Here is an 11,572-nt window from a genome sequence, read left to right on the forward strand (position 1 = left end):
GGCACAGAAACACGGCACAGTTATGCAGCCTGCAGGGGATATGCGGGAAGACGGGGACTGCGGTGTTCTGGATGGTGAAGGAGGGGGACGTGGAAGTCCCGATGAGACCGGGCCTGCCCCTCGGCAGCCAGGATCGGAGGGTGGGCCCCCTGAGAAGCTCCAAGGGCACATGGACATGGCATGGTTAGGCAGTCTGCAGGGGATTTGCTGGAGACATGGACCGTGGTGCTCTGGACCAGAAAGGAGGGGGGTTTGAAAGTCCCAATGAGAGTGGGCCTGCCCCTCAGCAGCCGAGGGGAGTTCCATGAGGGTGGCTGGGTTCAGAGAGAGGTCTCCCTGAGAGGATTTGAGGGCACGTGGACATGGCACATTTAGGCAGCCTGAAGGGGTCATGGAGATGGCGAGGTCCCCAAGGTGAGCCTTGGGCCGTGGCCAGGTAAAGAGGTCTCTCTGCAGGGTTGAAGGGGGGGCCGCCATGGTAGGCCCTTACAGAAGTTCTTAAGGGAGCTTTGTGTGGAGGCCTGAAGGCCCAGAGAGCACCTGGCCAGTCATAGGCATCCAACCCCACTCCGTTCTCCAAGGTGTTCTCGAAAAAATCGCAAAGTCCACAGAGTAACCCTGGATCGGAAAGGTCGTGGGCTTGGATGTCCATATGAAAGCATACTTGCCCCTCTGGGGCTGAGGGGAGTTCTGCACGTGTGGTTGCACCCTGCACATTCACTCCCCCAATCACCCGGTGGGCTCGCATGATCTGGCATGATTTGGCAGCCTCCAGGAGTTAAGGGACAAAGGGTTTTTTTGTCAAAGTTCAAGTCTGGGTACCGGCCCCTGGTGAGAATTTCCCGCCAGTTGTCCACATAGGATTGTGGTACCCTTACCCACCATCTCTTGATCGATCGGGCCAACTGACTCCCACTGGTGGAGGGCACCTGCAGCGTGGCTCTGCGGGTTCAGCTTCTCCACCCCAGGAGTGAGGTGCGGTTGTGGTGCAGAGCGCTCCGTGCCCCTCATGGCAGAAGTCTAGATGAGACCAATGAGCCCAGGCCAAAGTATAGGAGTCTTGTGACACAGCTGTCATCCCTGGCATCCATGTGAGGCCGAAGCATGTGGGGCTGTATCCCCCTTTTCTCTAGCTTTAGCACTGACACACACTGTGCCAGCCTGCGGGCCTCCAGGCTCATGGTTGCTGGTCCATGAACAGCACCTGGGTGCCCCTCTGTCTGGAGAGGCACCCCTCTTGTTGGCAGAGGTGTGGGCTTTGACCCCTCCTCTCACCCGCACACCGAGGTGCTCCTATCTGGTTGATCCTACCAGTAGCATATGCTTGTCTCAAAGATTAAGCCATGCAAGTCTCGGTGCACTTGGATGCTACAGTGAAACTGCAAATGACTCATTAAATCAGTTAAGGTTCCTTTGATCGCTCCTCCATTACTTGGATAACTGTGGTAATTCTAGAGCTAATACATGCTGATGAGCGCTGACCTCCAGGGATGCGTGCATTTATCAGACTAAAACCAATCTGAGTCTTGGCCCATCAGCTTTGGTGACTCTAGATAAACTCAGGCTGATTGCGTGCCCTCATGACGGTGAAGCGACATTTGAATGTCTTCCCTATCAACTTTTGATGGTACTATCTGTGCCTATCATGGTGACCACAAGTAACGGGGAATCAGGGTTCAATTCCAGAGAGGGAGCCTGAGAAATGGCTACCACATCCAAGGAAGGCAGTAGGCGTGCAAATTAACCACTCCCAACTTGGGGAGTTAGTGATGAAAAATAACAATACAGGACTCTTTTGAGGCCCTGTAATTGGAATGAGTAGACTTTAAATCCTTTAATGAGGCTCTATTGGAGGGGAAGTCTGGGGACAGCAGCCACGGTAATTCCAGCTCCAATAGCGTATATTAAAGTTGCTGCAGTTAAAAAGCTCGTAGTTAGATCTTGGGATCTGGCTGGCAGTCTACCTCAAGGTGAGCTACTGCCTGTCCTAGCCCCTGCCTCTCGATGCTCCCTCGATGCTCTTAACTGAGTGTCCCGGGGTCTGAAGCGTTTACTTTGAAAAAATGAGAGTGTTCAAAGCAGGCCGGTTGCCTGAATACTTTAGCTAGGAATAATGGAATAGGACTCCGGTTCTATTTTGTAGGTTTTTCGGAACTGGGGCCATGATTAGGAGGGATGGCCGGGGGCATTCGTATTGTGCTGCTACAGGTGAAATTCTTAGACCGGCACAAGATGAATGAAAGCAAAACCATTTGCCAAGAATATTTTCAGTAATCAAAAACGAAAGTTGGAGGTTCGAAGACAATCAGTTACCGTTGTAGTTCCAACCATAAACAATGCTGACTAGTGATCTGGCGGCATTATTCCCATGACCTGCTGGGGAGCTTCCGGGAAACCAACATTTTTGGGTTATTGGGGAGAATATGGTTGCAAAGCTGAAACTTAAAGGAATTAATGGAGGGGCACTGCCAGGAGTGGAGCTTGCGGCTTAATTTGACTCAACACGGGAAACCTCACCTGGCCCGGACACGGAATGGATTGACAGATTTCTCGATTCTATGGGTGGTGGTGCATGGCCGTTCTTAGTTGGACTTGTGTTCCTTTGTGAACTATCTTGAGAGTACTACAGAGTTTTTCAGATTTACTATTTGCTCTTTGTTATTTGAGATAGACTTTTTGGATGTACATTTACTGAAGAATGAAGCAGGAGGGATTGAGACCATGCTTTTTAAGATGGATTGTTGGAGAAATAGCCTACTGTCCTTCGATAGCATGCATCCGAGACATATTTTACTAATATTGTGAAAGGTCAGGTCAATAGAATCTCTCGACTGTGCACCAATTTAGAGCAGTTTGAGTCTGAGACAGGTGCTTTAACTGAGAATCTTGTGGATAGGGGGTATAATAGACAACTAATTGACTTGAATATAAGTGATATAAAAACTAAATGGAATGGTGTGGCCAAACCCTGGTGCATAGAGGCACCCATGAACGGGCAATTAAGTGAGATACATTTAGATCTAATCAGGGACACTTTTTGCTTACCTACAGTAGTGATATAGGGGGGATTTGTGATATTATTAGACGCAATTGGAAGGTACTGCATACAGACCAAAGCATAGCAGATATTGTAGGTGAACAACCTAGGTTCACCTTTAGAAGGAACAAGAATTTAAAAGATATGAGTGATTTCAAGTAATATCATGAAAACTGGGTGATTGGGAACCTTCCCATGTCACAATTGCAGGGCATGTGCCCATATCAGCTCCACTAATTCTTTTACACATCCCAGAACACAACGAGTGTATTCACTGAAGGGATTTGCCAACTGTAGAACTAGAAATGTAGTGTGTTTGGCTATGTGCCGACTCTGCAATTCATATTATGTTGTCAAGACAAATTGTATGTTAAAGGAAAGAATATCTGGACACATGTTTGATATTAGGCATCATGATGTACGTAATGCATTAGCACAACATGTTGAAGAATTTGCAGATCATTTTTTTAAGTTTATGGTTTTACAGATCATAAATAATAAAATATAAGGGGTGGTGATTTATCCTATGAAAGTGAATGCAATAAAACAAAATGGATTATAAGACTAGGTGTGGATAGAAGCCCTGGTTTAAACACAGCTGTACCTTTAAAGCCTGTCTTAAGAAAAAGGAGGGTAAAATACTAGCTTCTGATTGGTTGCTATAATGTTTAAATATGTATTTTTAATTCTTTTACTTTGTTTGATGAAGGGCATGTTTGCCTGAAAGCGTTCACTGTGCACATAGTTTAAATAAATCTTGCTTTTGTAAGTTTCGCCTCGTTTACTTTTTGCTGTGGAGTCTTCTGCCATTTTCATTGGATTTATTGGATTTGCCTTGTGTTTCACTAGCAGAGTGACCTTGGTGCAGATTTCACTGTTTCGGATTTTGGATTCGTTCTTAGTTGGTGGAGCAATTTGTTTGGATAATTCCGATAATGAACTAGGCTCTGCCAAGCTAAATAGTTATACAGTCCAGTGCAGTCATCTCCAACTTTTTAGAGGGACAAGTGGCTTTCAGCCACACGAGATTGAGCAATAACAGGTCTGTGATGCCCTTAGATTTCAGGGGCTGCATGCATGCTACACTGAATGGATCAGCGTGTGTCTACCCTTGGCCGACAGGTCCGGGTAATCTGCTGACACCCATTTGTGATAGGGACCAGAGACTGGAATTATTCTTCACGAACAAGGAATTCCCATTAAGTGTGGGTCATAAGATTGCGTTGATTAAGTCTCTGCCCTTCGTACACAACGCCGTCGCTACTACCGATTAGATGGTTTAGTGAGGTCCTCGGATCGGCCTTCTGGAGTCACTCATGGCCCTGGTAGTGCAGCGAGAAGACGATCAAGCTTGACTATCTAGAGAAAGTAAAAGTTGTAACAAGGTTTCTGTAGGTGAACCTGCAGAAGGATCATTAACGCCGAGGGTCCTGGGACAGTGCTGTCCCCAGGTACCAGGGCTTCTGCTTGCTCCACTGCCCTGACTCTCTCTGTCTCTCTCTGTGTCTGCCTGTCTGCCTCTAACTCCTATTTCTCTGTGGACCCTTGTGGATGCCAGCAGGACTGAGCCTGTGGCTCCTGGGGGGGAGGGAGGGAGAGTGGAGGGAGTGAGAGCAGGGATGGTGTCTGTCCCCCTTGCTTCCCGGCAGTGAGAGGGAAGGGGTGCATCCGTGCAGTGGGAGGTGCGGGTCCTCCTCTGCTGCCATGAGGGGATGGTGGTGAAGGGTGTGCCTGGCCCAACGGTGCGGTCCATCATGTGCCCCGGAGGTGGCTGGCTCCCCATGTGGTAGTGGAAGGGAGAAGCAGACATCCCAGCAGGGGGACAATGGCCTCCCCTCTTGCCTTTTGGGGCCACCCCTGGATGTCAGTCATGGGTACCTGTGGGGGATGCCCCGCTCCATGTGGGGTGTTGGTTCAAAGATGCAGAAGGTCGGTGTTGTGGCCACATGCTGGCTGCTGTGGGACTCTCTGCTGTCCTGCATTGTCGGGCCAGTAACCCTAGTCTGGGTGCCCATGACGATGTCCATGAAACCTCAAGCGCTCGCCTTGAGGTGTGATGCCGGGAGGGCAGCAGTGCCCCCGGTGAACGAGAATTGTATGTCTTTGAGCGGTGGATCACTTGACTCATTTGTCAATGAAAAACACAGCTAGCTGCAAGAACTAATGTGAATTGCAGAACACATTGTTCATCGACACTTTGAAAGCACTTTGCGGCCCTGGGTTACTCCCAGGGCTATGCCTGTCTGAGGGTCATCGTGGCTTCCATCGCCCATGGGGGTGTCTGGCCCCTGTCGAGGGCATGGCCGTGGAGTTGAGGGAGCCCACTGTGGGCCCCCCGTCTCCCCAGGGAGAGATGTGGATTGAGAAGGAGTCCCCTGCTGCCCAGAGCCAGGTAGCCTGTCCGAGGATGGGATGGAGCAGGTGCATGTCCAAATTGCCCCCGGAGGCTGTCAGTGCTACTGACACCGGACTGCCCTCTTAATGTGGAGTCTGACACTTGCCTGCTCAGTTCCCACGTGCCGAGGCCGTCTCAGCTGTCCTCTGCTGCGTGGAGTTCAGTTATGGGGAGTGAGTGCGTGGGAGCCAAGGGAGGATGGGTAATCTGTCTACCCCTGCGGCCCCTGCTGTCCTCCCGTGACCATGTTCTGAACATGGCCTCAGATCAGACTGGCGACCCACCAAATTTAAGCATATTACTAAGCAGCGGAAAGGAAACTAGCCAGGATTCCCTCAGTAACATTGAGTGAAGAGGGAATAGCCCAGCACTGAATCCCTGCCCGGTAGACCAGCACAGGGAAATGTGGCGTATGGAAGTCTGTCTCCCCAGCACCACCCAGGAGGCCCAAGACCTTGTGATTGAAGCTCAGCCCGTGGATGGTGTAAGGCCAGTGGTGGCCCCTGGTGCATCGGAATCAGGCCTTCCCAGAGTCAGTTTGTTTGTGAATGCAGTCCAAAGAGGGGTGGTAAACTTCATCTAAGGCTAAATACCGGCACGAGACTGATAGCAGACAAGTACTGTAAGGGAAAGTTGATAAGAACTTTGAAGAGAGAGTTCAAGAGGGTGTGAAACTGTTCAGAGGTAAATGGGTGGGGTCCGCGTTGTCCACCCAGAGGATTCAACATGGCGGTCACACTGGCTGCACAGGCGAGGCAGATCCACCTCCCACTCCAGGGGGTGGGGGACCATCCCGGGCATGCTGGCCACTATCGGGCACATTTCCTCTGCAGTGGTACATCGCGGCTAGCTCTCACTCAGCCGGGAAGGCCATGCAGAAGGTGGCTCCCCTCCCCATAGGGGAGTGTTACAGCCCACGGCATCAGCCCTCACCGTGCTATGAGGTCATGGGAGATGACCACCACTGCACCCACCCCTGCCCACGTGGTGGGGGCCGGGTGCCCCTAGCTTCTGGTGGGACTGTCAACTGGGCCAGACTGCCCTCATTATGGCCTGACCACGTCCTGCCATTGCATTGGTGGTCTCATCTCGGGTGACCGGGGTCTGCGGTGATGTCGGTGACCCACCCATCCCATCTTGAAACATGGAACAAGGAGTCTAACAAGTGTGCGAGTCCGATGGTGGGCAGGAGACCACACGGTGCAATGATAGTGAGGGCTGGTGAGCACTGGCTGAGGCGGGATCCCTCTGTTCCACATGGGGGGCACACCGCTGGCCCATCTCACCTGTACCATTGGGGAGGTGGAGCATAAGCACACCTGGTGGGACCTGAAAGATGGTGAACTATGCCTGGGCAGGGCGAAGCCAGAGGAAACTCTGCTGGAGGTCTGTAGCAGTCCTGATGTGCAGATCGGTCATCTGACTTGGGTATAGGGGTGAAAGACTAATCGAACCATCTAGAAGCTGTTTTCCTCCGAAGTTTCCCTCAGGATAGCTGGTGCTTGGTGGACGTGGTTTTATCTGGTAAAGCGAATGATTAGAGATCTTGGAGCCAAAACGATCTCAACCTATTCTCAGACTTTAAATGGATAGGAAGCATGACTCGCTGCCTTGGAGCTGGGTGTGGAATGCGAGCGCCCAGTGGGCCACTTTTGGTAAGCCGAACTGGTGCTGCAGGATGAACTGAATGCCGGATTAAGGAGCCCGATGCCGACACTCATCAGACCCCAGGACGGTGGCCATGGAAGTTGGAATCTGGTAAAGAGTGTGGAACAACTCACCTGCTGAATCAACTAGCCCTGAAAATGGAGGCGCTGGAACATCAGGCCCATACCCAGCCGTCGCTGGTGCTGGGAGCTGAGGGGGCTATGCTGTGATGAGTAGGAGGGCTGCCACAGTGGCACTGAAGCCCAGGATGAGGGCCCGGGTGGAGCCGCCGCTGGTGCAGATCTTGGTGGTAGTAGCAAATATTTAAAAGAGAACTTTGAAGACCAAAGTGGAGAAGGGTTCCATGTGAACAGCAGTTGAACATGGGTCAGTCAGTCCTGAGAGATAGGTGAGCTCCATTCTGAAGGGACAGGTGATGGCCTCTGTTGCCCTCGGTCAATCGAAAGGGAGTCGGGTTCAGATCTCGAATCCAGAGTAGAGGAGATGGGCATCTTGCTGCATCCAGTGCAATGATGCAAATGATCCCAGAGAAGCCAGGGGCCCCTGGGAGGGTTCTCTTTTCTTTGTAAAGGGCAAGGGCATCCTGGAATGGGTTCACCCCGAGAGACGGGCCCGCACCCTGGAAAGCGTTGCGGTTCGGTTGGCGTCAGGTTAGCTCTCCCCGGCCCTTGAAAATCCTGGGGAGAGGGTGTAAATCTTGTGCCAGGCCATACCCATATCCACAGCAGGTCTCCAAGTTGAACAGCCTCTGACATATTAGAAGAATGTAGGTAAGGGAAGTCGGCAAGCCAGATCTGTAACTTTGGGATAAGGATTGGCTCTAAGGGCTGGGTCAGTTGGGCTCGGGCATGAAGAGGGGTTGGGTGAGTGCCGCGGCTGGACAAGGCATCGCCCTCTTGTCATACTACCCCCTCATGGGGGTTGGGGGGACGGCGATGGTGACTCTGAACTCATGCTGGGTCCTTCCTGTGGATCACTCCGGCTATGGGGTGTGCCAGTCCTGACTGGCATCCCGCATCGTCTGGCAGCTAGCAGCTGACATAGAACTGGTGCAGACCGGGGGAATCTGACTGTTTAATTAAAACAAAGCATCACAAATACCCGAGACGGGTGTTGACACGATGAGATTTCTACCCAGTGCTCTGAATATCAAAGTGAAGAAATTCAATGAAGTGCGGGTAAATGGCGGGAGTAACTATGACTCTCTTAAGGTAGCCAAATGCCTCGTCATCTAATTAGTGATGAGCATGAATGGATGAATGAGAGTCCCACTGTCCCTACCTCCTATCTAGTGAAACCACAGCCAAGGGAACAGGCTTGGCAGAATCAGTGGGTAAAGAAGACCCTGTTGAGCTTGACTCTATTCTGGCACTCTGAAGAGGCATGAAAGGTGTAGAATAAGTGTGAGGCCTCTGCCACTGATGAAATACCATTACTCTTATCATTTTTTCACTTACCCGGTGAGGCAGGGGGGGTGAGCCCCACCAGGGCTCTCATTTCTGGCTCTAAGTGCCTGGGCATCCATGAGCGACTTGCTCCGGGGACAGTGTCAGGTGAAGAGTTTGACTGGGGCAGTACACCTGTCAAGGAATAATGCAGGTGTCCTAAGGTGAGCTCATGAAGGACAGAAACCTCCCAAGGAACAGAAGGGCAAAAGCTCGCTTGATCTGGTTTTTCAATATGAATCCAGACCATGAAAGCGAGGCCTCTCGATCCTTCTGGCTTTTTGGGTTTTAAGCAGGAGGTGTCAGAAAAGTTACCACAGAGATAACTGGCTTGTGGTGGCCAAGCGTTCATAGTAACATAGCTTTTTGATCCTTCGATGTCAGCTCTTCCTATCATTGTGAAGCAGAATTCACCAAACGTTGGATTGTTCACCCACTAATAGGGAATGTGAGCTGGGTTTAGACCGTCATGAGACAGGTTAGTTTTACCCTACTGATGATGTGTTGTTATGATGGCAATCTTACTCAGTACAAGAAGAACCACAGGATTAGACATTTGGTGTATGTGCTTGCCTGAGGAGCCAATGGTGCGAAGCTACCATCTGTGGGATTATGACTGAACACCTCTAAGTCAGAATCCCGCCAACTCCGGTTGGCCAGGGATAGCTGTCCACAAGGTCGGCGAGCAGTGCCGCTCGTCACTGGGTTGGAGCATGGATGGAAGGGGGTTGCCTTTCTCCAGCAGTGCACCACAAGTCCGTGGGGAACCAGGTGCTAAATCATTCATAGATGACCTGATTCTGGGTCAGGGTTTCATACATAGCAGAGCAGCAAAAAGCTGCGATCTATTGAAAGTCAGCTCTTGAGCCAAGCTTTTGTCGCAGGTGGGGGGACAGGCACTGCACCCTCATGGGGAGGGGGAACCTGTCTCAGGCGGGCAGGGCCTACCCTCCCCCCTTTGTCCAGATTGTCGGTGGGAGTTTGTTCCTCGGCGGCGGGAATGGAGTCCGGCCGGGGGATGGAGGGAGAGTGGTCTGGGTGAAACCTGGCAGAGGTGCATCCCCCAGGGGAGGAGGAGGTCCCTGGTCAAGCCCCTTGCTCCACACCCTCTGGTGCCTCTGCCAAGATAGCTGGAACCCCTGCTGGCATGGATGTGGCTGAGGATTGCATACTCAGGCTTAAGGGTCGTCCCCGGAAGGGTGACCTGGCAGTGGGTGCATGGCTCCCAGGAGAGAGAAGAGGTCTAGCCAGGGAAACCAGATCTGGGATTGGTCCGGCTGGGGGATGGAGGGAGCATGGTCCAGGTGCAACCTGGCAGAGGAGCTTCCCTCGCAGGAGTAGGTCTGTGGTCATGCCCCTCGCTCCGCACCCTCCGGCACCTCTGTCCAGATAGCTGGAACCCCTGCTGGCACGGATGGGGCTGAGGATTGTATACTCAGGCTTAAGGGTTGTTCCCAGAGTGGCGACCCGGCAGTGGGTGCTTGGCTCCTGGGAGAGAGCAGAGGTCTATCTGGGGAAGCCAGATACAGGATCCCATCCCCCCAGCCCCCAGTGGTGCGGAGATATGGCCACCATGGCATCTCGCAACCAGGACCATCTGCAGGTACTGGGTCAGCCTCCAGTCCTTCACCTGGCACTGCAGGGATACTGCACTGCAAACTGCTCCACTCAAGAGACAAGGGGGCAGGTGCCAGAAGGCTCTAAGCAAAGCACATTTGTTGGTGCCTGGCACTGCAGAGGAGTGAGTTGGACACACAAAATAAAATGGGCTGAGATGTGGGGACCAGGGGCCATATACTATGTGAGTTTGAAAGCCCTAGGTGGAGGGCAAAGAGGTTAATTAGCATCATGGATGTCTGGATGAGTGTCTGGCAGAGGCCTTGCAGCCCAGCAGAGTTCCACAAGGCTGGAAGGATCGGTGGGAAGCTCCCCTGAGGGGCTCTGAGGGCAGGATTGACACATTGTTATTTGGCAGCCTCCAGGAGTTATGTAACCCAGGAAAAGACCTCTTCCACCTGTGTAAAAGTAAAAGCCATGAGGGTGTCCCTCCCCATGGAAGTCCTTAAGGGAGAGATAGAGAGAGAGAGAGAGAGAGAGAGAGAGAGAGATGGAAAACAGCTAGGCTGGGAGAGCTGCCACCTGAGTGAAGGGGTCTGGACCACGGTCCCCTCCAGGATGGAAGTCTGGTAGGGGGAGAGAGGCATAAGGCATGGAGCGCTTTCTCCTGGGTGTGACGGTTCGGGTTGTGCCCCCCAGTGGAACGGAAGTCCCCAAGGGAGTGTCTGGCACAAGGCTGTAGGGCCAGGAGTGCTCCTGCCTGGTTGAGCGGGGTCAGGCAGAGCCCTCCCCAATGGAAGTACTCAAGGGGGCATCTGGCAGAAGGCTGGGGGTCCAGGACCACTCCTGCCAGGCAGGTGGAAGGGGTCCGTCCTCAGCCGGGACAGGATGGCATCCCTTGAAATGTGGCAAAGTCCCCAGAATGCACTGGACAAGAAAGGATAGGGATGTGGAAGTCCCGATGGGAGTGGGGCTGCACCTCGGTGGCCGAGGGGAGTTCCACGAGGTCAGCCGGGATTGGAGGGAGGTCCCCCTGAGAGGCTCAGAGGGCATGGGGACAAGGCACAGTTAGGCAGCCTCCTTGAGATATGCAACCTGGGAAAAGAGCGCTCCCACCTGGGTAGGAAGTGGAAGCCTGGAGGGGGAGTCCACCCCTATGGAAGTCCTGAAGGAGGCGAGTGGCGTAAGGCGTAAGGCATGGAGCGCTCCCTCCTGGCTGCGAGGGTTCAGGTTGCGCCCCCCATTGGGATGGAAGTCCCCAAGGAAGCATCTGGTGCAAGGCTGCGAGGCCAAGAGTGCTCCTGTCCAAGTGAGCAGGGTCAGGCAGAGCCCCCCAACAGAAGTCCTCAAGGGAGCATCTGGTGGAAAGCTGGGGATCCAGGACCATCTCTTTCAGGCAGGTGGAAGGGATCTGTCCTTAGCTGGTATGGGACAGCGTCCCTTGAAATGTGGCAAAGTCCCCAGAATGCT

General features: G+C 52.7%; 2 non-coding genes across 2 annotated transcripts; both read left to right on the plus strand.

Annotated features, from left to right (window-relative positions):
• The first annotated feature begins 5,136 nt into the window (after positions 1-5,136).
• Positions 5,137-5,290, plus strand: LOC122793885. The gene has a single exon (XR_006363593.1). It is a non-coding gene; the product is annotated as a 5.8S ribosomal RNA (ribosomal RNA).
• Positions 5,291-5,689: 399 nt separating this feature from the next.
• Positions 5,690-9,424, plus strand: LOC122793873. Its single transcript, XR_006363587.1, has one exon. It is a non-coding gene; the product is annotated as a 28S ribosomal RNA (ribosomal RNA).
• Positions 9,425-11,572: the final 2,148 nt, after the last annotated feature.

Source organism: Protopterus annectens, chromosome 2.part0 (assembly GCF_019279795.1).
Source record: "Protopterus annectens isolate FY-2018-M chromosome 2.part0, PAN1.0, whole genome shotgun sequence".
Lineage (NCBI taxonomy): Eukaryota > Metazoa > Chordata > Ceratodontiformes > Protopteridae > Protopterus > Protopterus annectens.